This window comes from Lampris incognitus, chromosome 10 (genome assembly GCF_029633865.1).
Source record: "Lampris incognitus isolate fLamInc1 chromosome 10, fLamInc1.hap2, whole genome shotgun sequence".
Classification (NCBI taxonomy): Eukaryota; Metazoa; Chordata; class Actinopteri; order Lampriformes; family Lampridae; genus Lampris; species Lampris incognitus.
Genome location: NC_079220.1, coordinates 20,471,614 through 20,498,516, shown reverse-complemented (window position 1 = coordinate 20,498,516; position 26,903 = coordinate 20,471,614). Strand labels below are relative to the sequence as shown.

At 47.1% G+C, this 26,903-nt stretch overlaps 1 protein-coding gene across 1 annotated transcript in view; it reads left to right on the top strand.

Annotated features, from left to right (window-relative positions):
• The first annotated feature begins 890 nt into the window (after positions 1-890).
• The window catches only part of jupb (junction plakoglobin b), a 176,823-nt gene continuing 150,810 nt past the window's right edge, over positions 891-26,903 (top strand). The window contains exon 1 of the mRNA XM_056287382.1: positions 891-1,147. The gene's annotated coding sequence lies outside the window, so the exon portion shown is untranslated. The remainder of the gene's footprint in view (positions 1,148-26,903) is intronic.

The following is a 26,903-nucleotide window of genomic DNA, read 5'->3' as shown; positions in this document are numbered from 1 at the left end:
GAGAGAGAGAGAGAGAGAGAGAGAGAGAGAGAGAGAGAGAGAGAGAGAGATCCGGAGAGAAATAAGCAGATATACACAGAGATATGGATAGATGGGGAGAGACAGCAAGGGAGGGAAAGAGGGGAGAGAGAACGAAAGGACACTGGGAAGGTGGCAACCAGAAACACATTAAGGAGACAGCCCTGGAAAGAGATGGAGACGAGAGTTACGCCGGGTTTTACTGGGTTGGCTCACCCTCTACCACCAAAATTAAAATTCCATTCTGTCAATCAAACATTTTTCCAGACAGGCGACTAACTGCCAATATAACTATTAACAGCTTTCCGTTGCACATTTTCAAGTTACACAACAAGTCATGTGAGAGCTCCAGCTTTGAACGCCCCCCTCTTCCATGGCTGAGGAACACTAAATTAATAGCAGATTGTCACTGCCAGATAGATAGATAGATAGATAGATAGATAGATAGATATAGACTGATTGATAGATACTTTATTGATCCCAAGAGAAATCGAAGTGCCATGACAGCACACATAACCCAAAAGCAAATCATATCAAAATATATGCAATAGCAATAATATATAGCAAAAATAAAAAAAAGAAAATGTCTTAAAACATAGAGAACTAAAGTAAACCGAAGTACTTGGTGCCTATAAACTTAAAAGGAAACGAAGAGGTGCATATGTGTAAAACCAATGTGGACGAAGAGCACAGGTAGAAAAATGGAAAATAGAAACGAGCATAAGAAGGAGACGCAGCAGCACGTCCCCATGCTCGGTTATCGCGCAGTTATGGCACGCTGCTGCACGCAATGGCGAGCCGACATTGCGCAGCCTTTCCGATGTGGTCGCCGGCGATAAGCGGCGCGCTCCTCCAGGGGAGCCGACGTCCCCTCTCCGCGCCGCGCCGCGCCACGCCGCGTCGCCTCACCGTGGGGGCGGAGACTGCGCGGGACCGACGCGCATCCACAGTCCGACGCCTGACCGGCCCAGAGCGAACAGTGGATCTATCTGCGGGGAGAGGAAGAGGAAGAAGAAGAAGGAGGAGGAGGAGAAGAAGAAGAAGAAGAAGAGGAGGAGGAAAAAACAAAAGTTCAACTCGTCTCAGCTGTGAGAGGGATCCTCGCGAATAGGTTGTTGATTTACGCAAGGTAAGACCGGCATGCCTTCTGTTTCTGCTTGGATGCGAATGCTGTCATTTACCACTCCAGGTAGGGGGGGATATACGCATAGTGCTCTTTTATTTTGTTTTTGTTTGGTGTTTTTTCTTCTTCTTTTCCTGTTGTTGCGGGGCTTAAACCGTGGCTGTGTGTAGCTGGTGACAGGCTGCTATGTGGAATAGGAGGCGGTTGCTCGGACGCACTTACTTGGGACTATCAATTCGCTCTGTGGTGATAACTGGCATTATGGTCTGCGGGTTCAAGTGTCTCTGGTGTGGATTTCGTGTCGCCCAGTAGTATCCCAGTGCATTCTCCGCCTGCCTGACATTCCTCTCTTTCTCTCTCTCCCTCCGCGGAGACCCAGCGTCTCATTCTTACCAGATGTCGAAAGGGAAACTGTGGGATGATGCTTCGACAACGAGAGCTCATAAGAACGATCTAATTGTCACCAGCGATGTTTATCTGCCCCCCCTCGCTCTCTCTCTCTCTCTCTCTCCCCCTCCCTCCCTCTTTTCTCTGCTGTTGATTCCACATTCTTTGGCTGTGACTAGCGAGTGCAGCAGCCTGCAAGCCAGCCGTGGCGGTGTGTCGGAGCGTGGATGTGCGTGCGTGCGCGCGCGCGCGTGTGTGTGTGAGAGAGAGAAAGACAGACAGACAGTGTGTGTGTGTATGTGTGTGTGTGTGTGTGAGTGAGAGAGACAGACAGACTGTGTGAGAGAGAGACAGAAACAGAGAGACATACAGACATACAGTCCGTTTGTGTGTGTGTGCGTGCGCGCGCGCGTGCGCGCGCGTGTGTGTGTGTGTGAGAGAGAGACGGCGAGAGAGAGAGACTGACACTGCGTTTGTGTATGTGTGTGAGAGAGACAGACAGGCAGACAGACAGTGCTTTTGTGTGTGTGTGTATGAGAGAGAGAGAGACAGACAGAAGTGTGTGTGTGTGTGTGTGTGTGTGTGTGTGTGTGTGTGTGTGTGTGTGTGTGTGTGTGTGTGTGTGTGTGTGTGTGTGTGCAGTGAGGGACGGAGTTCAGACCGTTTCAGCTCTGGTGAATATAATGGTCGTTAACGGGACTAATATGCATACCGTAACAGTGTTTAGGAGGGAGTGTTTCAATTACTGTTCCCTCGTTAGGCTGATGTTTGTATACATATATACATTTTTATTTTTATTTTTATTTTTGTCATGCGTGTCATATTTCCTCCATGGAAATTTGTTGTCTGAAGTTGGTATCTAATTATGGCAGCGCTTCAATTTTTCAGTACAAGCCAAACTTTTGAGAGAAAATTTGATCAGAAATTAATATTTGAGTATCAATTTTATCATATTTTACATATATGTGTTTCATAATATGAGTTTTATTTGGCCTGAAATGAAATGTCCAAAATGCTGCTGCTAATTGAGCACGATTTCTACTTAGCGGATGAATAATAGTTTCCTTTGCTAAAACCATGTTTTTAACCATCAGTAACCTGTAAAATCTATCAGAACAAATGGATGTGTGTGTGTGTGTGTGGAGGGGGGGTGTTGGAAAATAATCCACCTATGTTCACACAGGAAGGACTTCCAGTCAGGAGTATAATGTATTCAAGCAGAAACTGCATAAAGGTCATGGGACTACCTGTATTTTATCCTTTAAGAGGTGTCTAGGTTTTGAGCAGGAACCACGGCGAGTGGTCCGGCAGAAGACGGGGGGCCCCGAGGACGCCCCTCGCGCTCTCGGCTGCGACACGCCACGTTCCACCACCCACCTGCTCGTTATTTGGACAAGCCAGGTCCGGTCTATCATACTGCATGATGGGTTTCCTGCCCTGAATGGTCCCGTGTGCGGGAGGTTAAAATGCATCAGACTACATAAACACGGCTATACCGGCTCAGTAAACCAACAGGACAACTGCGTTTAAACAGGTTGTAGTATTTAAACAGCTGACTGAAAAGCACCCTTGTTTATTTGTTTTCTATTTGCAGCATTAGACTAGAGAAATAGCCAGAGGAAGAAGGTGCAAGCATTATGTAAACATACACACGCACACACGTGGACAAGCACGCACACACACATACACACACACACACGCAGACACGCACAAGGGACTTTGCAATGGCTGACTTTCAAAGACAAAGACACAGGATGATTTCACAACATAGCATTTCAGCTGTGGTTGTGGTTCAGCTAAAAGAAGTCTGTGAAACCATCCAAAATGATAGATTTCAAAACAGGTCATCGTTCGGTTGCAGAGTTGTCTATCTATCTATCTATCTATCTATCTATCTATCTATCTATCTATCTATCTATCTATCTATCTATCTATCTATCTATCTATCTATCTATCTATCTATCTATCTATCTGTCTGTCTGTCTGTCTGTCTGTCTGTCTGTCTGTCTGTCTGTCTGTCTGTCTGTCTATCTATCTTTCCATCCATCCATCCATCCATCTATCTATGTATGTATAAAATGTCCACAGTCTTGTAATGTCGGTGGCTGATGGGGGCATTTTGCCTTGCTAAAGGGCGTCACAAGGGTGAGAGCATCGCATATTGACGTTTCTCTGCTCTCGTTTTCCCCAGCTGGTTTAGGGGTTCAAGCTTGTGAACCCTCCGTTACAAACCCTCCTCCCGCACCTTGCCGTCTCTCCTCTCTTTCCTCTGCAGCCACACTATCGGCTCAAATAACTTGCTAAAGGAGCAACCTTCACACACCAGTCTCCAATTACCAGTTGAAATTACCCTACACTTAAATTAACATTAGAGCAGCCAGTTCATTAGCCACCTCTGGTATGTAAGTGTTAACTCTGCTAGTGCGGGTCCCATAGGCGCTCCATTTTGACATTAATATTCTGGGAATTTAGCCTACTGTCTTATCCGGAGAGACTTAAAACGAGTGCTGTAGAAAAGGCTTCAGTTCTTTAATGATCAAAATTACAAGGAACCAACTGTAAGGGAGGTTAAGGGTCCAGAGTCCCAGTCAGACACTATATATCTCTGTGATTTGTACAATCACTGTCTAATTAAAATGTGTTGGCGGAAAAGAAAAAGAATAGAGCTCAGAGAAGAGACGGAAGGGATTTTTTCCCCAACATCTGCTCGAGTTTATTATTGCCAATGCCTTGTTATATTTTTCAACAATAAATCCACAAGAGTAATTTGAACTCAAGGACAAAATCTAGACTTTCATTTTTCTCATAGTCCATATATGAAGTAAGATAAGATAAGATAAGATAAGATAAGATAAGATAAGACAAGACAAACCTAATCAGATTTAAGCCAAAATCCATCATTATAGTGGATATTATTTGAAAAGCAGAAGTGACTGTGAAATGTCTATCTGAGTAGCTTGGACCTCCTTATCTTGTGTCATTGGTGTTCAAGGCTTGAACCTGACAAAGATGTGTCAATCCAGGAGGAATTTTCCTACGAAACCTTAACAATCAGATCTGCCCGACCTCCTTATTCAGAGATTGTAAGAAATACGTTTGGCCTTATTAAATATAAAATGTTGCTATACAAAAATCACAAAACTGTAAATAGAACTTGCAGGCATCTCAGATAGTAAAATATTTGTCAGAGAAGGGTTGTCAGGACACAGTTGGGTCCTCCATGAGGTACACGAACGGGAAGGTGTTCTGCTGTACATTTTATGAGGATTTAAATATTACAAGAGGAAGCGATGTGCATTTTGGCAAGAGAAAATTAAAGTAAATTTTAGTGTATAAAATGGGGGGGGCAGCATGGTGGCACAGTGGTTAGCGCGGTCGCCTCACAGCAAGAAGGTCCTGGGTTCAAGCCCCAGGGTAGTCCAACCTTGGGTGGTTGTCCCAGGTCATCCTCTGTGTGGAGTTTGCATGTTCTCCCCGTGTCTGTGTGGGTTTCCTCCCACAGTCCAAAGACATGTAGGTCAGGTGAATCAACTGTACTAAACTGTCCCTAGGGGTGTGTGTGTGTGTGTGTGTGTGTGTGTGTGTGTGTGTGTGTGTGTGTGTGTGTGTGTGTGTGTGTGTGTGTGTGTGTGTGTGTGTGCATGTGTGTGTGTGTGTGTGTGTGTGTGTGTGTGCGGGCCCTGTGATGGCCTGGCGGCCTGTCCAGGGTGTATCCCCGCCTGCCGCCTAGTGACTGCTGGGATAGGCTCCAGCATGCCCGTGACCCTGAGAGGAGGATGGATGGATGGATGGATGGATGGATGGATGTTTAAAATGGAAGGGGTCCTGGTTTCCATCCCAGACATCCCGTATGAAGTTCTGGCACTGCCGTGTCCTTGTGTTGTAGTGGCTCTTCCTCCTCGTAGGTACGTGTGGATGAATAAATGTTTAAACTCTGCAATGCATTTTGGTGCCAGTTTGATATAATACAGATTAAATCATTACCAGACACCATCCAGATTCAAGAGGTGTGATAAAGGAATCTGTGGCTAGAAAGCTCAGTATCATCCCATTAAATGCTTATTAAAACTCCTTTCCACAGGCTTGGTTTTATGTAATGATTTAGGATATGCCTATTTTGTGCTGCAAGCATGTGTCTTTTAAACTTTTGTATTTCACCATTCATTTTCTGAAGATTTTTTTGTAAAAGCTGGTTAATTAGTGATGAAAAAAAACACATTCATTCATCATTCATTTGATCATTCTGATTACCGACCTTTTGCTTTGACCTCTGTTATAATGAAGTGCCTGGGAAGACTGATTATATCATATATAAAATATAATATTCCTGCTACCCTTGACCCATTACAGTTTGCCTACTGGTCCAGCAGTAGATGATGTTATCTCGTTTGCTCTGCATACTGCTCCAGTATACCTTGAAAAGAAAAATGCCTGTGTCGTAATGTTTATTGGTAACAATTCTGCTTTTCATACATTTTTAGCATCCAAACTGGTCTTTATGCAGGCTCAATAATCCAGCTAAGAAAATCACTGAAAGGTGAATCGGTTCATCTGCACACAACGTTTATTGAGAGAAACGTTTCACCGCTCATCTAAGTGACCTCTTCAGTCTCAACTGACTGCAGGTATCCCCACCCTTCTAAACAATACAGCGGCATAACGACCGAAACCAACGATCGGTTTCATATGCAAATTGTTGTGACCATTAACTAGAGTTACAGTGGCCATGTGTACTATTCACAGAGAATTTGGGAATGTTTACAATTGCAGCATTGTAAGATGGCGACAGATATACTCTTTGCCCCCGCCCCTTGGTTCAGGGTTCGTTCCCTTTTCACATAGATTGCCTCTTTGACTCCCCGTTCAAACCAGTGATCCTCCCTATCAAGGATGTACACATCCTCACCCTTGAAAGAGTGGCCGCCGGCCTGTAGATGGGTGTAGACTGTGGAGTCCTGGCCTGACGTGTTAGCTCTTCTGTGTTGTGCCATATAAGGGTGGGGATACCTGCAGTCAGTTGAGACTGAAGAGGTCACTTAGACTGAAGAGGTCGCTTAGATGAATGACGAAAAATTTTTCTCTCAATAAACGTTGTGTCCGGATGAACTGATTCAACTTTCTGTGACATCCAAACAGGTGTTGAAACTCAGAGGTCTTGGTCTGGGCATCTCTATCTGTAATTGGCTATTTGATTTCCTGACAGGCAGGCCCCAGACTGTGAGAATAGGTAAAACATATGCATCCACATCAGTTCTGAGGACCGGTGCACCTCAGGGCTGCTGTCTCAGTCCCCTATTGTACAGTCTGTTTACACACAACTGTGTTGCCAAATATGACAACAACAGCATCCTTAAATTCACAGATGAAACCACAGTGACTGGACTAATAAGCGACAGTTACGAGAGGGCCAACAGGATTTAACCATATGGTGCCATGGTAACAACCTCTCTCTAAATATCACTAAGACAAAATAAATCATTGTTGGCTTTAGCTAGCTATGAGGAAATCACATTCATATTTCCATCACTGGGTCATCTGTTGAACTGTGGACAAATTTAGATTTCTCAATGCACACATCACAGACGCCCTCAAATGGTCTCGCAACACCAATTGCATCCTGCAGAAGGCACAACAGAGACTGTATTTTCTGAGGCATCTCAAGAGTTTTGGTATGAGTGCCAAAACTCTTATGAATTCTTATCACAGTACCATTGAGACTGTCTTGACAGGCTGTATCACAGTGTGGTTTGGCAACCTGACTACTCAGGACTGCATACTGCTGCAAAGGACTGTAAAGACAGCAGCAAAAATCACCGGCATGGATCTACCACAACTTCATAACATTTACACCACTCGCTGCAAAAGGGAAGCCTAAAACATCATTAAGGACACCAGCCCCCCTGCCCCCCCCCCTCATGTTCTGTTCTCACTACTTCCATCTAAAAACCTTTGCAGAGCATCAAATCACACACCACCCATCTCAGTAATGGTTTCTTTCCAAAAATGTGAACTTCTAAACCCATTTGGGACTATGGGGAAAAAAAACAAACCAGAGCTGATGCATGAAACCCAGACAAACAGGGAGAGAACATGCGAACTTCATACAGAAGTTTTGGGTTAACCCAGGACCCACACATGCTGTGCTGTCACACCGTCCTTTATACAGACACAGTTTACCGCTATTATTTTCTTACGAAAAGTTAAAATGTGTTTTCCCCCCTCGCATCTAGGCTATCACAGGTGCCATTAGAGTTTTACAGATGATGAGAGCAGGGCAGCGGTGACAGAGTGTGTGGTTTCTCATAGCAGACAGGAAGATAAAGCAGAAGGCTGCAGGGAACATTTTACTGCCTGACATGAAAATCGATGCCATGGTTGTGGAGGAGCCACGCCTACATCAACACGACATGGATCTGTTCCCCCCCACCCCCCACCCCGTCTCTCTGTGGGTAGTCATCCTGCACTCTGTCTCTCTTTCTGTCATGCCGTCGCTCTCTCTCTCTCTCTCGCTCTCTCTTCTTTTGTTCTCTCTACCTTTACATGTGCTGGAGTACACAGTTACATGATACACGAATGGCAAACTGCCGGCTGAACAAAAAATAATTGATAGCATTAATATAGATTAAACAGTGGACATGAGCTTGGTTTAACACCTGGGTGACTATATTCTAGAAATGTTCAATGCTGGATGCTCAGTTGATACCTTTCTCGCCCTATTAATGTATTATGTGTTTATTTATTTATTTATTTAGTGGATCCCCCCCCTCCTTTTTCTCTTCAATTGTATCCAGCCAACTAACCCACTCTTCCGAGCCGTCCCGGTCACTGCTCCACCCCCTCTGCCGATCCCGGGGGGGGGGGGGCTGCAGACTACCACATGCCTCCTCCGATACATGTGGAGTCGCCGGCCGCTTCTTTTCACCTGTCAGTGAGGAGTTTCACCAGGGGGAGGAGGCACGTGAGAGGCTATTCCCCCCGGTTCCCCCACTACCCCCGAACAGGCGCCCCGCCCGACCAGAGGAGGCGCTAGTGCAGCAACCAGGACACACACCCACATCCGGTTTCCCACCCGCAGACATGGCCAACTGTGTCTGTAGGATGCCTGACCAAGCCGGAGGTAACACGGCGATTCGATCCGGCGATCCCCGTGTTGGTAGGCAACGGAATAGACCACTACGCTACCCGGACGCCCTTCTGCGAAAGCGTTTTTAAAAAGGACATTCAACCAAGAAATGTGTTCATTCCTATCCACAGCCTTTAAGGTGACATCACAGTCACCATTGTACACAGTACACATGACGAAGACATGTAGGATGAATACATGAAGAAGAGTTTATGCAAAGGCTACCATTGAGAAATGAAATGCTAAATAATGTAGTTTATTAGGCCAGGGGTAAGCCAGTCCTGCTAAACTACAGAAAAGTGCAATTGTTTTCTTTCACAAAGAAATATTGTCAAGGATTTCAGGTGAGGATTATAGCAATTTTGGAATTGGCAGGAAAGCTACGGCATAAAAGCTCCGGTCCCAGTGACGGAGGACAGCTCTGTCACCGTCAGCCTGGATAACACACTGCACTAATGTGTTGCTGTGTAAGTAAGAACAGGCTGCTTAGACTGTGTCTCAGTGTGTGTGTGTGTGTGTGTGTGTGTATATATATATATATGAGTTTATGTCTGTGTGTGTGTGTGTGTGTGTGTGCACTCGTGTGTTTAAGTTGGGGGCGGGGGGGAGTATGGCTATGTTAAGACTACACCTGAAATGCAACCCAATTCCAACTTCTTAAGCGTGACACAGATGGGACTTTTTCTTCTTCTTTAGATGTGTGAGAACAGAACGATTCATGGAAAAGCATTTTTGAGTTCTGATGTGGGTCACTCTCATATACATACATAGCCTATTCAACACGCAGCCATGCGACCCGAGTCTCTATGGCAGTGTCGGAATTCATGTATATTTTATGTGAGTCTCCGTAGCACAGATGGACAGGACTGGTTGGCTTGTATCTGACTTCGGCTTGTCTTTCACTGACCAGTCGGTGTTTATTGCCTCAGTGAAACTACGGTCCAACGAGACAGGAAAAATGCCCGTGACAGCCATGTTCTGCTGGTGGGGACGTGGCTGTGGGTGTGGCTGTGGGCGCAGCTGTGGGCGTGGTTATCGTGGAAGTGAGGAAAAGAAGTGACACTGATGGAAGTCAGTGAAGCAACAAGTGGAGTGACTGATTTCACATCTATTTGGGGAGATGCCTCTAGTCAACCCAGACCACAGAGTTTGGAGAAACAATCCGCTGGTGAAAAGGCGGAGCGTGGTCACAAAATGTCAATTTGTTTTTGTTTTGTTTGAGTCATGCGAGTCGCTTGAGGACTGAGGGCGGTCCGCACTGATATTCAGACGTGTCACTTTAAAAACATATTTGTGAATGATGAGAAAAAAAAAGTGATCGAAGCAAAAAAACAAAACAAAACTGGGATTGAATCAGAATGTAGCCTTTGTGACAGTAGCATGAGAAGACAGGAAGATGAGAGCGAGGGACAGAGATAGACAGAGATAGACAGACATGGAAAAAAGAAAAGGTCCACTCTTTCTTGAATCAGTCTATCTATCTATCTGCCAGCCTGTCTCATCTGTTCTTCATTTAATCCTCTCTTCATACGTCCTTATATCACAAGTATTCATCTATTCATCCATTAGCTAATGCACCAATCTATGAACACCTTGTTCTCTCTCCCTCTCTTTCCCTCGATCACATCAGACGTGTCACATTAAAAAGAGATTATTGAAAGATGTCATATGAGGAAACAAGCCAACACAGAAAGACACTGCGCTGACATGTTTTGGACAAGCAACAGCTGGATTTACTATTTTGTCAATGTGTTTCACATTCTGCGTTAGCTGGGCTTTCTTATACAGGGCAGGTTGACGTTAGCTTGGCAGCCCGATCTCGCTTGTCGATCACATTGATCGGTCTCTGGGGAGAGGGTCAGGCCGGCTGTGTGGGAAATATAATAGGGAGGCCTGGTGACTGTATAGAGGCCCATCCAGACGGGAGGTGTGTGTGTGTGTGGGGGGGGTGTCATCAGAGGAGTTAATATATAAAATGTGTTATATCCTTTTGTAGGGATCTAGATCATTATCATTGCGTATTACAATTTGAAATCAAGAGGGTTCAGGGATCCACTCTGTTCAGTACATAAAATATGATATCGATACTTTCTCCGCATTATTATTGTGATCTGTAAGCTGGCTCCACAAAATAAAGCCTGTCCTTATCGGCTGGTTCTCCATAGAGCAGTCGGCATCACGCAGGCCCACTCTCCTATGAAGGGAAACATCTCTCGGTTATAGAACACACTTTGCTGTGGCACCAATGAAAGCAGTCTACGCTCTTTTTTTCTTTTTTTTTTGGAGCCGCCCGTTGGCTATTGACTTTTCTTCTTTGTAACAATCATTTGAAGTCAGCTCATTGCACAATGGTTCTGCGTCACGTCTCGTTACATTCATCTCAGGTCAACCTGCATTACGATGTGAGCTCGGCGACTTACACGTGGTGGAAGTCGTGTTGATATGAATCCATGTCTGGTCTATGATCCTGGCCTGGCTGTGCGTTTCCAGTGGAAGCTCTCTGAGGTTAAAGGAGGAACGCTCATCTTCAGGGTTTAGGGGCCTGGGATTGGACGAGAGTGAGTCACACTTACTCTCTAATTAGCTGACTGGCCTCATCACTGCTGCCTGAGTGCCTGCGTGTATGTGTGTGTGTGTGTGTGTGTGTTGGGGTGGGGGGTGGACTTTGTTTCTTTGACTGTTTGTGTGTTTATGTGGTGGTTGTGTATTTATACCGACGGCGCTGTGCTTTAATTTGTTCGTCTTTCGGAGTTTCTGAGTGAGAGTGTGGGTCTTCTCTTTCTGTGTGTTTTGTGTGTATGTGTGCGAGTGTTTTGCTCACGTACACATGCCATTATGGTCACATTAACAAAGTTAACACAGGTGATGTTCCTGTTTATGAGTGTGCCTGTGTCCGTGGACATGTCTGTGACTCGTGTGAGCGTGCATGTCTGTGACTCGTGTGAGCCTGCATGTCTGTGACTCGTGTGAGCGTGCATGTCTGTGACTCGTGTGAGCCTGCATGTCTGTGACTCGTGTGAGCGTGCATGTCTGTGACTGGTGTGAGCGTGCATGTCTGTGACTGGTGTGAGCGTGCATGTCTGTGACTCGTGTGAGCGTGCATGTCTGTGACTCGTGTGAGCCTGCATGTCTGTGACTCGTGTGAGCCTGCATGTCTGTGACTCGTGTGAGCCTGCATGTCTGTGACTCGTGTGAGCGTGCATGTCTGTGACTGGTGTGAGCGTGCATGTCTGTGACTGGTGTGAGCGTGCATGTCTGTGACTCGTGTGAGCGTGCATGTCTGTGACTCGTGTGAGCCTGCATGTCTGTGACTTGTGTGAGCCTGCATGTCTGTGACTCGTGTGAGCCTGCATGTCTGTGACTCGTGTGAGCCTGCATGACTGTGACTCGTGTGAGCCTGCATGTCTGTGACTGGTGTGAGCGTGCATGTCTGTGACTCGTGTGAGTTTGCATGGAGGCAAAGGTTCACTTGGAGATCTGTGTTGACATATTCATTCTTGTGTGTCTGTATGCGTTTCTGAGAAGTACAGTTTTTAGTGCAGTGTGTGTGTGTGTGTGTGTGTGTTGGGGTGGGGGGTGGACTTTGTTTCTTTGACTGTTTGTGTGTTTATGTGGTGGCTGTGTATTTATACCGACGGGGCCGTGCTTTAATTTGTTCGTCTTTCGGAGTTTCTGAGTGAGAGTGTGGGTCTTCTCTTTCTGTGTGTTTTGTGTGTATGTGTGCGAGTGTTTTGCTCACGTACACATGCCATTATGTTCACATTAACAAAGTTAACACAGGTGATGTTCCTGTTTATGAGTGTGCCTGTGTCCATGGACATGTCTGACTCGTGTGAGCGTGCATGTCTGTGACTCGTGTGAGCCTGCATGTCTGTGACTCGTGTGAGTGTGCATGCCTGTGACTCGTGTGAGCCTGCATGTCTGTGACTCGTGTGAGTGTGCATGCCTGTGACTCGTGTGAGCGTGCATGCCTGTGACTCGTGTGAGCGTGCATGTCTGTGACTCGTGTGAGCGTGCATGTCTGTGACTCGTGTGAGCGTGCATGTCTGTGACTCGTGTGAGCCTGCATGTCTGTGACTCGTGTGAGCCTGCATGTCTGTGACTCGTGTGAGCGTGCATGTCTGTGACTCGTGTGAGCCTGCATGTCTGTGACTCGTGTGAGCCTGCATGTCTGTGACTCGTGTGAGCGTGCATGCCTGCGACTCGTGTGAGCCTGCATGTCTGCGACTCGTGTGAGCGTGCATGTCTGCGACTCGTGTGAGCCTGCATGTCTGTGACTCGTGTGAGCGTGCATGTCTGCGACTCGTGTGAGCGTGCATGTCTGTGACTCGTGTGAGCGTGCATGTCTGTGACTCGTGTGAGCGTGCATGCCTGTGACTCGTGTGAGCGTGCATGTCTGTGACTCGTGTGAGCGTGCATGTCTGTGACTCGTGTGAGCGTGCATGTCTGTGACTCGTGTGAGCCTGCATGTCTGTGACTCGTGTGAGCCTGCATGTCTGTGACTCGTGTGAGCGTGCATGTCTGTGACTCGTGTGAGCCTGCATGTCTGTGACTCGTGTGAGCCTGCATGTCTGTGACTCGTGTGAGCGTGCATGCCTGCGACTCGTGTGAGCCTGCATGTCTGCGACTCGTGTGAGCGTGCATGTCTGCGACTCGTGTGAGCCTGCATGTCTGTGACTCGTGTGAGCGTGCATGTCTGCGACTCGTGTGAGCGTGCATGTCTGTGACTCGTGTGAGCGTGCATGTCTGTGACTCGTGTGAGCGTGCATGCCTGTGACTCGTGTGAGCGTGCATGTCTGTGACTCGTGTGAGCGTGCATGCCTGTGACTCGTGTGAGCGTGCATGCCTGTGACTCGTGTGAGCGTGCATGCCCGTGACTCGTGTGAGCGTGCATGTCTGTGACTCGTGTGAGTGTGCATGGAGGCAAAGGTTCACTTGGAGATCTGTGTTGACATATTCATTCTTGTGTGTGTGTGTGTGTATGAGTTTCTGAGAAGTACAGTTTTTAGTGCAGTGTGTGTGTGTGTGTGTGTGTGTGTGTGTGTGTGTGTGTGTGTGTGTGTGTGTATGTGGTTCTTTTCGATGAGAAACACAGTGCCTTGGGATCCTGTGTTGAAATATGCACATATGCACATATGCAGCATATTTGTGTGGTGCCTGCGTGTCATTATGAGACAGAATGTGTGTGTGTGTGTGTGTGTGTGTGTGTGTGTGTGAGAGAGAGAGAGAGAGAGAGAGAGAGAGAGAGAGAGAGTGATCACACCTTAGGGGCCAGTGGAGGAGTTGCAGAGTTGAAACAGGACGACATCAGAAGTATGCAAATCACACACACACACACACACACACACACACACACACACACACACACACACACACACTCTCGCTCTCTCTCTCTTTCGCTCCCTCTCTCTCTCTCTCTCTCTCTCTCTCTCTCTCTCTCTCACTCTCTCTCGCTCTCCCTCTCACGTTTCTCTGTCACTTTAATGCCACTGCAAACTTATTAGGTAAGACACGTCTTCCTGGCTGCACCTAGTTATGGTGTGCTCATGGACTCCGCTCCACGGTATAATTATCTCCATTGTTGCAGTGTGCCACTGGACTCTACCTAGCCCTCTGCTGTGCAGCTGCAGCCATGCTGAGTGTTGTGCTGGCTGAGGGCCCACGGCGGCAGAGGACCGAATGGCGGAGAAATGTCACTCAATCAACATTTATTTATGTAACACATTTCACACGCATCCATCTCACGCACCAGAGAAGTAAACACCCAAAAGTGTCAACACCAGCCGTGTACACAGAATCAATATGCACACGGGTTCGTGCAGTGGCGCCCCCAAGGGGTGGCCAGGGGTGGCCACGGCCACCCTGATACTATCCCTGGCTCCCCCACTGCCCCCCCCCCAGCCACGAGTCGCATATGCAGAATATGCTTCTATCTGATATTTTACATTAGGTGCTGTTCATTTAAATCAATAATGTATATTTTTCTTAACTCTCATATTGACAGTTTGACGCCTATACAGTATACTACAACAGCATCATAGAATTCCCGAAATTCAGTCATGGCTTTTGGTTTTGGTGTGCCACCCCAAGATTTTTAGTGGTCCCATTTGGCCACCCCTATGAAAATTTTCTGGGGGCGCCACTAGGTTCGTGGCGGTAGAACAGGAAAGGCCAAGACCGCGTATGTGTGTGTGCATATAGGAGTGTGTAGACGGGTTGCGATTAGCCAGGTATTATTACAGAAATATATTAGTCCGCTGTATCGCATTTACTCTTCCTTTACAGCCGCAGCTGCAACTGTATTCATCAAATCAACTGTGACACCAAAAGAGGATTATATTTTAAAGACAGGCGAGTGGGCAGAGCGCCGACCTTTCATAGATCTGTTATTTATTCAGACATGTGGAACACGGAGGCGCAGGGGTGAGCGCGGTCGCCTCATAGCAGGAAGGTCCTGGGTTCGAGCCCCAGGGTAGTCCAACCTTGGGGGTCATCCCGGGTCGTCCTCTATGTGGAGTTTGCATGTTCTGCGTGGTCTTCCTCCAGGTGGTCCGGTTTCCTCCCACAGTCCAAAGACATGTAGGTCAGGTGAATCAGCCATACTAAATTGTCCCTGTGTGTGTGCGTGTGTGTGTGTGTGTGCGTGCGCGTGTGTGTGTGTGTGTGTGTGTGTGTGTGGGCCCTGCGATGGCCTGCCAGCCTGTCCAGGGTGTCTCCCCGCCTGCTGCCCAATGGCTGCTGGGATAGGCTCCAGCATCCCCGCGACCCTGAGAGCAGGGTAAGCAGTGTGGGTAATGGATGGATGGATGGAACATGGAGAGGGAAGCACAGGGGAGAGATTGTCCGCTTGTTTCCATCTCAGGACAGCAGAGACATACACACGTGTCAAGGCACGAGAATACTTTTTTTTTTTTGGGAGACTTTGTTTTTTTTTTTTTTTTACTATGTCAGAAAGGATTTACATATGACACAAATGGGAAGGACGGGGTGGTGAGGGAGGAAGGGAATGATCCACAGCAAAGGTCTCAGATTTTAACCCCACACGCTGCACTTGGGCCGGGGGCTGACACGACACAGCCTCAGGTGGGCGGGAGATGATTTTAATTTCAAACTATATTTATGCCCCGTCGCAAAAGACCTCGATATGAATCATAACTATGATAATAACATTGGGGGATGGGTTTCGCTGCCAGGTATTGTTTTACGTCTACAGGTTTCTACTGCACGTTGTCAGTCAGAAATATTTTCAGATGAGGTGAAATGAAACTTAAGCAAGCTAGCTGGGGTATCATTTTGCCCCCTCTGCCAACAGGAAAAAGAAGAGCCATCCACCAAACCGTCGGTAGGAAGCCCCCGAGGTGGGACGGCACTGAAACGGCCGTGGCTACGGCAATACACAGAGACAAAGGTGCACCTTCAAAGCTAAAAATAAAGACCGGGAGGGAAAATGGGGCCTTAAAAAAATACAGCCAGCATCTTCAAATTTACAAGTCAAATTAGAGGCGCTGCTGTGCATTGCCAGCACCCCCCGTAATATGGCAGAGTTAATTATGAAAAGATGTGCAAATATGCTTGTAGCTGTTCACGTGGTTGTTTTAGATATGGATGTGAATAGATATTCCTGGGCTAATTGCTCATTCCAGGTGTCCTCATTAGGTGTTTTTACCCCCCCCCCAGGGGGAACGAGTAGTTCTCCGAGGAGTTACGTCCCAAAATCAAAACAGCCACTAGGAAGGACATGCTGATGGGCTCCAAACAGCAACTCTTCTCATTCGCCACCAGTCAGTTTTATTTATTTATTTATTTTAGATTCCCCCCAACCCCTTTTTGTTTTCTCCCTAATTGTACTTGGCCAATTACCCCGCTCTTCCATCCTGGTCGCTGCTCCCCCCGCCGATCCAAGGAGGGCTGCAGAGTACCACATGCCTCCTACGATACAAGTGGAGTCACCAGGCGCTTCTTTTCACCTGACAGTGAGGAGTTTCACCAGAGGGACCTAGCGCGTGGGAGGATCAGGCTATTCCTCGCAGCCCCCCCCCCCGCGAGCTGGCGCCCTGACCGACCAGAGGAGGCGCTAGTGTAGCGGCCAGGACACATACCCACATTCGGCTTCCCACCCGCAGACACGGACAATTGTGTCTGTAAGGATGCTCGACAAAGCCGGAGGTAACGCGGGGATTCGAACTGGCGATTCCCGTGTTGGAAGGCAACGGAATAGACCGCTCCCAGTCAAACTTGTCATGTTATACAATCTAAAATAGCTCATTGTTGATGCCAGCCATACGTCCTAAAATACGTTTCTAAAGTCCAGATTTGCTCCCAGGAGCTGAAAGCACTTCCATAACCTCGAAAGATGGTAAATTATTTTTGGAAATTGACCAGCAGACCATGTCTTCCTGCCTTGGATACTATATTTCAGTAGCAGCATGGTGACACCACTGATGCTATGATGGAAACTAGGGAGCAATTATGCGAGACTTAATTTGCCTACACTTTGGCATGGAGTGCCCAAGCCTCTGCATCATTTCCTGAAGAGATTTGGTGATACAAGATCTCAGCGAATATTTTTTTTTCTCTTCAGTGAAAAAATGTGCGTCAAAATTGATAGATACGATCTTATCCTGCAAATTACGAGTTAGTCAAGTGTTGAATACTCCATTTTTCAACCTTGTGCCTCCAGAAATTTGTATTTCATATTACATTGTGACAGGGCAGTGAATTCAAGGCCCCGTACCTAACGGATGCCACTCATAACTGAAACGCTTTCTGAACCTGTTATCACGGTAAAGTGTCGTGGGATGCTCCAGCATGTTAGCGCAGTAAATATTCACCTGAAAATATGAGTCACAGCCGTTCTGCTAGAAGTCGTCTAAATTGTCATGCACCTTAAAACACGTCAGGAAGAAACGTGTGCTTTGAATGTGCTCCGAGTCTGCTTTGCTTCCTGACATGACACTAATCTTCCAAGGGTCATAATTTGCATACTTATGCAGAGTTATTGTGGATGAATCCTTTGATTGCAGTGATAAGTTACCCTCTTTACATTTAAGGGAAAGCAGTAGAAAACAGTAAAAACAGTAGAATAATACAGTCAGCATCTGCCACGGAACAGAGACCCTCGGAGGTGGGGGGGGGGATGTCAGGAAATATGGGCACAAATGGTGTACACACAAATATGACATAGTGGTGTGTGTGTGCAGAGCTTTAGTGCTGTGCTCAGAAGCACTTCAGCAGCTGAGGACTAGAGGACAAGACGTGGGAGAGCCGGGTAACAGGACAGATGGTCTATCCATCCATGAGGGTTATACCTACCAGTAAATGCTGGCATGAATACCACAAGTAGAAACACACACACACATACACACACACACACACATACAGACACAGTGTGCACACTGCACATACAGTTTGCATAGCCTATTAGTCCACACACATAATACACACACATGCACACAAACATACACAGTCTGAGAGTAGGAATCCACCAATCCCAAGCCCCGCCCTTTTCCCCCCGATCCTCCAATCAGTTTAGCGATCGCTGCTAGCCACAACAACACTTTCACGAGCCCTGTGTTCAACCCGCACGTGTAAATGAGGACGCAGTAGCTCCAAAGTGGTGAAGAGATGGGACAAGTAAAAGGGACATCCGGTGGGGGGGGGACTGGGCGGCGCTGCATGCGTGCCGTGGGGATTGTGGCACTTAGCGGTGGCTTTGCACCGAAGAAAACACAAAAATAACATAATGCGTGGCTAATTTTGGAAAGAATGAGCCCAGCCAGCTACATCCTAAACAGCCTTGTGTGTGTGTGTCTGATGCGGAGACAAATATAGGCCCCCGGCTTGCAGGACTGTGCTGGGTTTTGTAGCATTGCAGGCTCCCACGGGGCTGGATTACTCCCAGCACCAGACACGGTGCATGCTGCTACTCCGAAACAGAAATCAAATTAAAGATTATCGAACTCGCCCGGCAGACCAATAGCAATATTGCGCAGTGACGTAATCATCTTCAACCTCAGCCGGCGACCCGACGAGGCCTTCCCCTCTTCAAGTTGCCGGTGGAAGGAACCAGCCTTGGGGGTTTCTTAGTTTAATTGTTGAAGCGGTAGTGATCGATTCATATATTATTACAGCTTGTAAGTACCGTTAAAGGCGAGGTGAAGACTCCTTAAAGAAACGTTTCTTGACCTGCAGAAAATATCGTTTACGTGTTTCGATAGCTGGTATAAATGGTGCAGGCATTGGCCTTAAGGGAGGGCAGTAAAATGAAATATCGAAGGGCCGCTGGATTTGATGATTGGTCGGTTAGGAGTGTATGTTGTGCGGGTGCATGTTGCATGTGTGAATATGTGTGTATGCTCATATGCATACATATTCAGTAAAATCCTGAGTGTTCATTTCAATCTGAGAGTGTACAAACGGATCCGAAATTAAGTGACATCGTACGTATCGTATCGTAATACATATCGTGTTCATATTGTGTGTGTGTGTGTGTGTGTGTGTTGGTTTGTTTATAGGCGTCTGTGTGTGCACAGGGATTCATTATCTTGCTCAAGGATACTTCAGCAGAAGGTGACCAGCGCGGGTCCAGGACTGAATCCTGACAGAACAGGTGCCTCTTAGCCGTCGAATACTGGCAGACGTTCCACCGTTTCATAATATCCCCACAGAGACAAATGTCACAGAGCAACACAGTGTGGTACCTCTGCTCGTTGCCATGGTGAACCTCGGCAGGTCTGAGATGCAGGTGTGTGTCAGTGTGAGCGAGAGAGCCAGAGAGAGAGTTTGTTTAACGTTACAGCAATGAGTTTTTTGGATGAAGAACATGCCCGTTTCCCCTCTCTATCCCTCCCTTTGTCAGTATCTCTATCTTTCAGTCTTGCACTCTACCTCACTGCCTCTCTGCTAGCCTACTTCTCTGTGCCCGAGGCGCTCTGTGTGCGTGTGTGTCAGGACCGCGGAGTTGTACAGTAACCGACAGTCTGCATGATAATGAGTTGTTAGGTAGGACAGACTGTACCTGAATCACACGCACACACACACACACATCACCAAGTGTCAAAGCTGCAATGACCTCTTCTCTGTGTAAGAGGGTTTACTCTTATTATTTCTCTAAGCAAATTAATCACTGTTCCAAACTGGCCATGGTAAACTCTCTTGCACGCACACACGCGCGCGCACACACACACACACACACACACACACACAAACGCAGGCACAGACATATAAAGCACATTCACGCTAACACAAACACCCAAACAGGGATGTGTGTAACTTAATAGGAGGAACATATACAACACAGAGATTGTGCTTCTTGCTTGTTGACTGTGGTTTTATGTGCATGTGTGTGCGTGTGCGCATTCTTACTGGGAACACTTGCAGGCTCTGTGCGTACATGTTTGTGCACCTGTCAGTTCGGCGCCATGTTAGATTTTGAATATTTGTGCCAACCCACTGCTCACGGTGAGATTGTTGTCCACCTTCCTCCTCCTCCCTCTATCTATCTATCTATCTATCTATCTATCTATCTATCTATCTATCTATCTATCTATCTATCTATCTATCTATCTATCTATCTATCTATCTATCTATCTATCTATCTATCTATCTATCTATCTATCTATCTATCTATCTATCTATGTCTTTGACCTCACTCTCTACTCTTTCTCGCTCCCTTTTACCTCCTCCATCTTCCTAACCCTGCCTGTCTCTTTTTGTCTGTCTTTATAACTGCCACCATACCTGTCTCTCCCTTTCTCTCTTTCATCCTCTTAGCCTGGCTCTTCTCCTCTTCTCTCTCTCTCTCTCTCTCTCTCTCTCTCTCTCTCTCTCTCTCTCTCTCTCTCTCTCTCTCTCTCTCTCTCTCTCTCTCTCTCTCTCTCTCCCTCTCTATTTTCTGTCTATACCATCGTCTACATTTCTCATTATCTCCAACAGACGGTAGTATGAAGGGGATTATATGTGTGTGCGCACGCGCGCAGTTATGCCTGTATGATGAAGAATCTCTCGTGGTTGTGGTGATTCAAAACCTTCGAAAAAACATTTGTTCTCGCTACCGCCGCTCCCTCTCTTCATTCACTCTCTAGCTCGCTCAACAAGTGCTGCTTTGTGTCGCTGCCCGATATGAGTCAACCATTCGCATGTGACTCACTGCCACGTGGAAGTGCCAAAGTCTCCAATGTTTAAACTCCGCTATAAAAATACAATTTAAAGAGTAGGATTAATCACAGTCACAGCTGGGAATCATCTCAGTAGCTGCAATAACACATTTCCCGTGTTTTATTGTTTTATGAATGAAAGTCAATCAGCAGAACAGCCATTCGCCTTGATCAATTGTATATCATGAAACCGCAATGGGTAATATGGGCTTTGAAATGATGCTAGCCTGATCTCTGTCATCTCATGTTAGACTTGGTCACTTTCGTGTGAGGGTCTGCCTATAGGAGGCTGCACATCCACAGACTGACAGGCAAAATGTTTTATAATGTTTTTTTTTAGCTTGAGCGCTGCATATATATATATATATATACACATACGTATATATATATTTTTTTTCTTTCATATTTCCCTTTCAATTGACGCAGGCCTAGCGGCAGGATTAACGAGGCAATGGGGCACAAGAAATGAGTGAGGGGGCACAACTATATTTGTCTTGCTGGTAAAACAGGAGGGATAATGGAACTGCACCCGAGGAAGAAACACCGAGGGCAGTCTGACAGGACGTGGAAGCGGGACAGGCTAAGCTAACTGCTAGCCCATGCAGACCGGCAGCTTTGACAGTTATCTCTTGAACTTGTTTTTTTTTTTTAAATATGTTGGATATGTGTTTTTGTAGTTTTTGTAGCATGTTTGTAGTTTGGATAGATGTGTTCTTGTAGTTTGGATGTGTTTTTGGAAACGATATTTCATTTCCTTTCATGTGCGCCAGTGCATGGAATGAAATGACAAATGAATGTTACTGATTCCTGATAATAATCTATAGTACAATTACACACAATGCATTTGCAGCCATGGACAGCTGTCTTGTCGAAAGAATACAGGCTACGGCACCCATTTAAAAACATGAACTTGTTGGACTTGTAATTCACAACTGACTTGAAAATGTCATTGGCAGAATGCGGCTTTGACACAGCTACCAAGCTGTCTTGTCTCAACAGTGCCGTAATACGCTGCGCATCACAACAGCAGAGATTGGTCAGCGTCTGCCCACAGTAACAGTCAAAATTGAGAAATGTACCTTTCAGACATCCCCCCCCTTTCTCCCCAGTTGTACTTGGCCAATTACCCCACTCTCCACATCCGGCTTCCCACCCGCAGACACGGCCACTTGTGCCTGTAGAAACGCCCGACCAAGCCGTAGGTAACACGGAGATTCGAACCGCCGACCCCCGTGGGATAGGCAACGGAATAGACCGCTACGCTGCCCGGGCGCTGTACCTTTCAGGCATTTTTTTTCAATTGTCCCCCTTTTTCTCCCCAATTGTATCTGGCTAATTACCCTGCTGTTTTTGAGCCGTCTCAGTCGCTGCTCCACTCCCTCTCTGCCGATCCGGGGGGCGCCCCCACCGACCAGAGGAGGCGCTAGTGCAGCGACCAGCACAAATACCCACATCCGACTTCCCACCCGCAGACACGGCCAACTGTCTGTAGCGACGCCCGATCAAGCCGGAGGTAACACGGGGATTCGACCTGATGATCCCGTGTTGGTAGGCAACGGAATAGACTGCTACGCTACCCGGGCGCTGTACCTTTCACACATACTTTCCTCGATACAAGAGAAGCAACGTCATCAGACAGCGCCTTGTGGTCCTTGAGTTAGTTGTCACGCATGCTGTGAATGGACGCATGTTAGTTGGCTCCTGTTATTCTTTTGCTTCTCAACTCAAGAATGACGTTTGGGTTACATGTGGCCTCTGTTTTGTTCATGTGTGATGGAACAGTAGCGGTACAACCGGGCTTGGTAAGGTTGAAGTGCAGTAATAAACGACTAGCTTCGTGGAAGCCCAGTACTTGTGTGGATATGAGTTTTTGTTCCCTATCTTCCTCCTTCCCACTTTCCAAGTTACGTCAACCAAGAAACACGGACCCAAACTGTTACACCACTCTCATCGATGTAATGTAAAGCACCTATTCTACCATATAAAACAACATTAACATCACACCCCCTTCTTGGCAGCAATGCCAATGATGAAAGAAGGTCTACGCTTATTAGTGCTGACACCATGTCTGACTTTCTGTCAGTTTGGAGGAATCCGACGACGACTTTATAATTCAGTGTCTTTATTTCAACGGTGACGGTTACAATCATACAATAGCTAGCTCCGCAGTAGTGACTCGTCTGAGTGCTAAACATAGACTGACGATTATGTGGTTCCCCTGCGTCCTCATGCGTCAGATGGACCAATCAGCTTGCAGCTAACTTAACAGCCAATAGGAGTGCTTGTATCACATCCTTATAGCCAAACGGGCTATTATATTCTAAAGAATATTACATCCCCCTTCTTAAGAAATTGAAATCAAACATTAGACTCCCAACATTAGTAGCACATGTCCTATATCAAACATATGAACAATCCGGACGAAAGAAAACACATTTTATAGTAATCACTGATAGAGTCAATACTCTTAATAAAACAGGTAATATCATTCATTCAATATTACTGTATGCATATTAAACTACGGTAAGTAATCAAACACTTAAGAGGTAATACAAATCACAAGAACGTTTACAATTTTTTTTTTTAGATAAGGGCAGCGATCCGCCTACACCCTTGTACATTACAGGTCCAGAACCTCTCTGGGCTTCAGAGTCCATACCTTGTCTGGTAGGGGACAGTCTCTGAGGCTGTCTCAGCCGCTGCATGTGAGACGTGTGGTGTGTTGTGAATTGTGAGTTGACCATATTTCTCGTCAGTGCCTGTGTTGGTGTGAGTGTCAGTGTGTGTTTCTTTTGTGTCCAGGAGGTGACGTCTGTTCCGTCTGTACTCCTGTCCTTCAGCTGTGCGGACGTGGTAGGATCTGTTGGTATCCGCTGGCTGGATGACAACTGCTGGTTTCCAACAGCCGTGCTCCTGGAGTCTGATGTGTTGTCCTTCGTGCAGCTGTGACATCGGCTTCGCTGACCTGTCGTAGTACCTTTTCTGCTGCAGCTGACGTTGGACTCTCCTGGCGTGCGTGTCTCTGTGACTGACGACCTTGGGCTGAAGCTGCTGGTGTGTGTTGGGTAGAATTGAGCGTAGACGACGACTCATGAGCAGCTGGGCTGGTGATCTGAAGCTGTCGACAGGTGTGTTCCGATACACAAGCAGACTCAGGTAGGGGTCTCTCTGGTCAGCCTTGGCCTTTTCCATCAGCAACTTGGTGATCTGTACTGCCTTTTCGGCGAGGCCATTGCTTTGGGGATAATGTGGACTGGTAGTCGGGTGGGTGAACTCCCAAGTCTTCGCGAAGGTCTCAAACTCCATACTTGAGTACTGAGGTCCATTATCCGAAATAAGTCTCAGGTACGCCGTGTCTGGTGAAGGTTGCCTTCAGCTTGCGTATCACAGCTGAGGATGTTGTGCTGTGTAGCTTGTCGAGTTCTAAGTATCTGCTGTAATAGTCCACTGTGACGATGTAATTGTCATGATTCCAGGTGAACAAGTCAGTAGCGACTACTTGCCATGGCCTGTCCGGGATCTTGTGGCTGATCATGGGCTCTTTAGTATTTGACGGTCTGTAGGTGAGACAGGTGGGGCACTGTCCAACCATCTCCTCGATCTGCTTGTTCATACCAGACCAGAACACTATGTCACGGGCTCTCTGCTTGCATTTCTCCATGCCCCTGTGTCCTGTGTGTATCCGGGATAACATATCTGTGCGGAGTGAGGTAGGTATGATGATTTTCTCGCCTTTAAACAAAATGTTATTCATCTCTGACAGTTCATCTCGGTGGTTCCAGTATTCTGCAACTCTCTGAGGGCATCTTCTCCTCTCCTCAGGCCGTCCTTCTCTGATTGTCTCTCTCAGCATTGTGAGCTGTGTGTCTGCGGCAGTCGCAGCTCTGATCTCTGTCAGTTTCGTGTCACTGACCGGCAGGCCACTGTACACTGTATGTACCTGCATGTCCATGCCTTCTCTGAGGCTGTCATCTTGGTCTGTGAGCGACTTGCGGGACAGCGTGTCTGCCACGTGGATCTCCTTGCCTGGTCTGTGCACGATGGTGAAGTCATACCGCTGTAGCTGGAGGATCATCCGCTGTAGTCTCGGAGGCGCTGCTGCAAGTGGTTTTCTCATAATGGACTCAAGCGGTTTGTGGTCACTCTCCACGATGACATGACGACCATAGATGTATTGGTGAAAACGCTTGCATCCGAACAGAATAGCATATAGCTCTTTCTCTATTTGTGCGTAATTGACTTCACTGTCATTTAGCGAGTTGGATGCATATCCGATGGGCTTTTCTTCCTGTAGCAGGACTGCACCTAGTCCGTACTTCGATGCGCCGACTTGTAGTCTGAGCTCTTTACCAGGGTCATAGTAGGCTAAGACTGGTCCTGGTTCGCGTGTGATCACTTCTTTCATCTTCCTGAAAGCTTCGTCATGCTGCGCATCCCATCTGATTTCACTTGACTCCTTCAGCAGGTGACGCATGGGTGCGTTGATGTCTGAGAGCATCGGGGCAAACTTGGACAGATAGTTAACCATACCGAGGATTGTCTCCAACTCACCCTTGTCCTTGGGTGGCTCCATGTCTCTCACAGCTGCAATCTTGGCTGGGTCAGGCTTGACTCCATCCTTTGTGATGCGATGCCCAAAATAGCTGACCTCGGTGGCGCAGATCGTGTTCTTCTCCGGGTTGAGTTTCACTCCTCGCTCTGGAGCGCTGCAACATGGCTCGGAGATTGCTGTCGTGCTCCTCCTTGCTCTTTCCATATACGAGGACATCATCCACTATGGCTGTGACTCCATGTACACCTTCATAGGTCTCATCAACCTTTCGTTGAAACTCGTCCTGGGCGGAGATCAACCCAAAAGGTAGACGAAGGAAACGGTTTCTTCCGAACACCGTGTTGAATGTTGTCAACTTGGACGACTCTTCTGCGAGTTTTATCACCCAGTACCCTGAGCGAGCGTCCATGACACTGAAATAGCAGGCCCCTGCCAGTTTGTAGGTGATGTCGTCGAGGGTAGGTAGAGGATAATAAGGTCGTTTCACAGCCTTGTTCAGGTCCTTCGGGTCGAGGCACACTCTGAGCTTTCCTGTGCGTGGCTTTTCTGCTGCCACCATTGAGTTGACCCATTCAGTCGGTTTGGTGACTTTCACAATAATCTGTTGCTTCTCCATGTTCTGTAGCTCCTCTTTGAGACGGTCGCGTAAGGCTACTGGAACGCGCCTCGGTGGGTGGACCACAGGTGTTACATTTGGGTCAACGTGGATTATGCATTCACCAGGAAACCGTCCTATTCCTTTGAAAACATCTGAGTACTCCTCAATGAGTGATACCTCGGGTGTGTTGGATACAGACAGTATGAGCTTGATCAGTCCAAAGTCTAGGCATGCTTTTAATCCTAGCACAGGTGGTGCCTGTGTGTCAACAACGTAGAACTTCAACATTGACTGGGTGCCTTTGTACTGGCATTTCAGGTCACATTTACCTTGAATGACGAGCCGCTCACCACCATAGCCATATAGTGAGCGAGTGGAGGGCTGCAATGCACTCTGTATTCCCAGTCTTCTGAAAGCTTGTGTGGGAATGACATTAGCTGAGGACCCAGTGTCTACTTTAAAACTGAGTGTGTTTTTGTTTGGACCTACTTGCATATCAGCGAAAACTTGATCCATATTTTTACTGTCTTTACCTTGTGTCAATGCGTCGATGAACAGTCTGAGCATCTGTCAGACTCATTTTCCTCCACAGTGTATACGCCTTTTCCTGGTCTGGAGAGACACACTTTAGCGAAATGGTTCCATTTGCTGCAGCTGTTGCATTGCTTGCCTTTTGCGGGGCAGGTTTCGTTTCCACTGAGAGTCTTGTTCCCACAGTATTTGCATCCTTTACTGCGGTTGTTGTCTCTCGCTCTCCATGAGGCATTGCCTGACGCTGCGCGCCATTTTGTGTCGTCCTCGCGCCTTTTCCAATGCTTCTTCTTTGTTGCATCCCGACCGATTGCAGGCACAGCCTGTTCGCGCGTGCCCGTGCTGGTGCTAGCAATGGTTTTGAGCTGTGCTTGTGATAGTTCATGAGACCTAGCAACGTCTATTGCTTTTTCCAA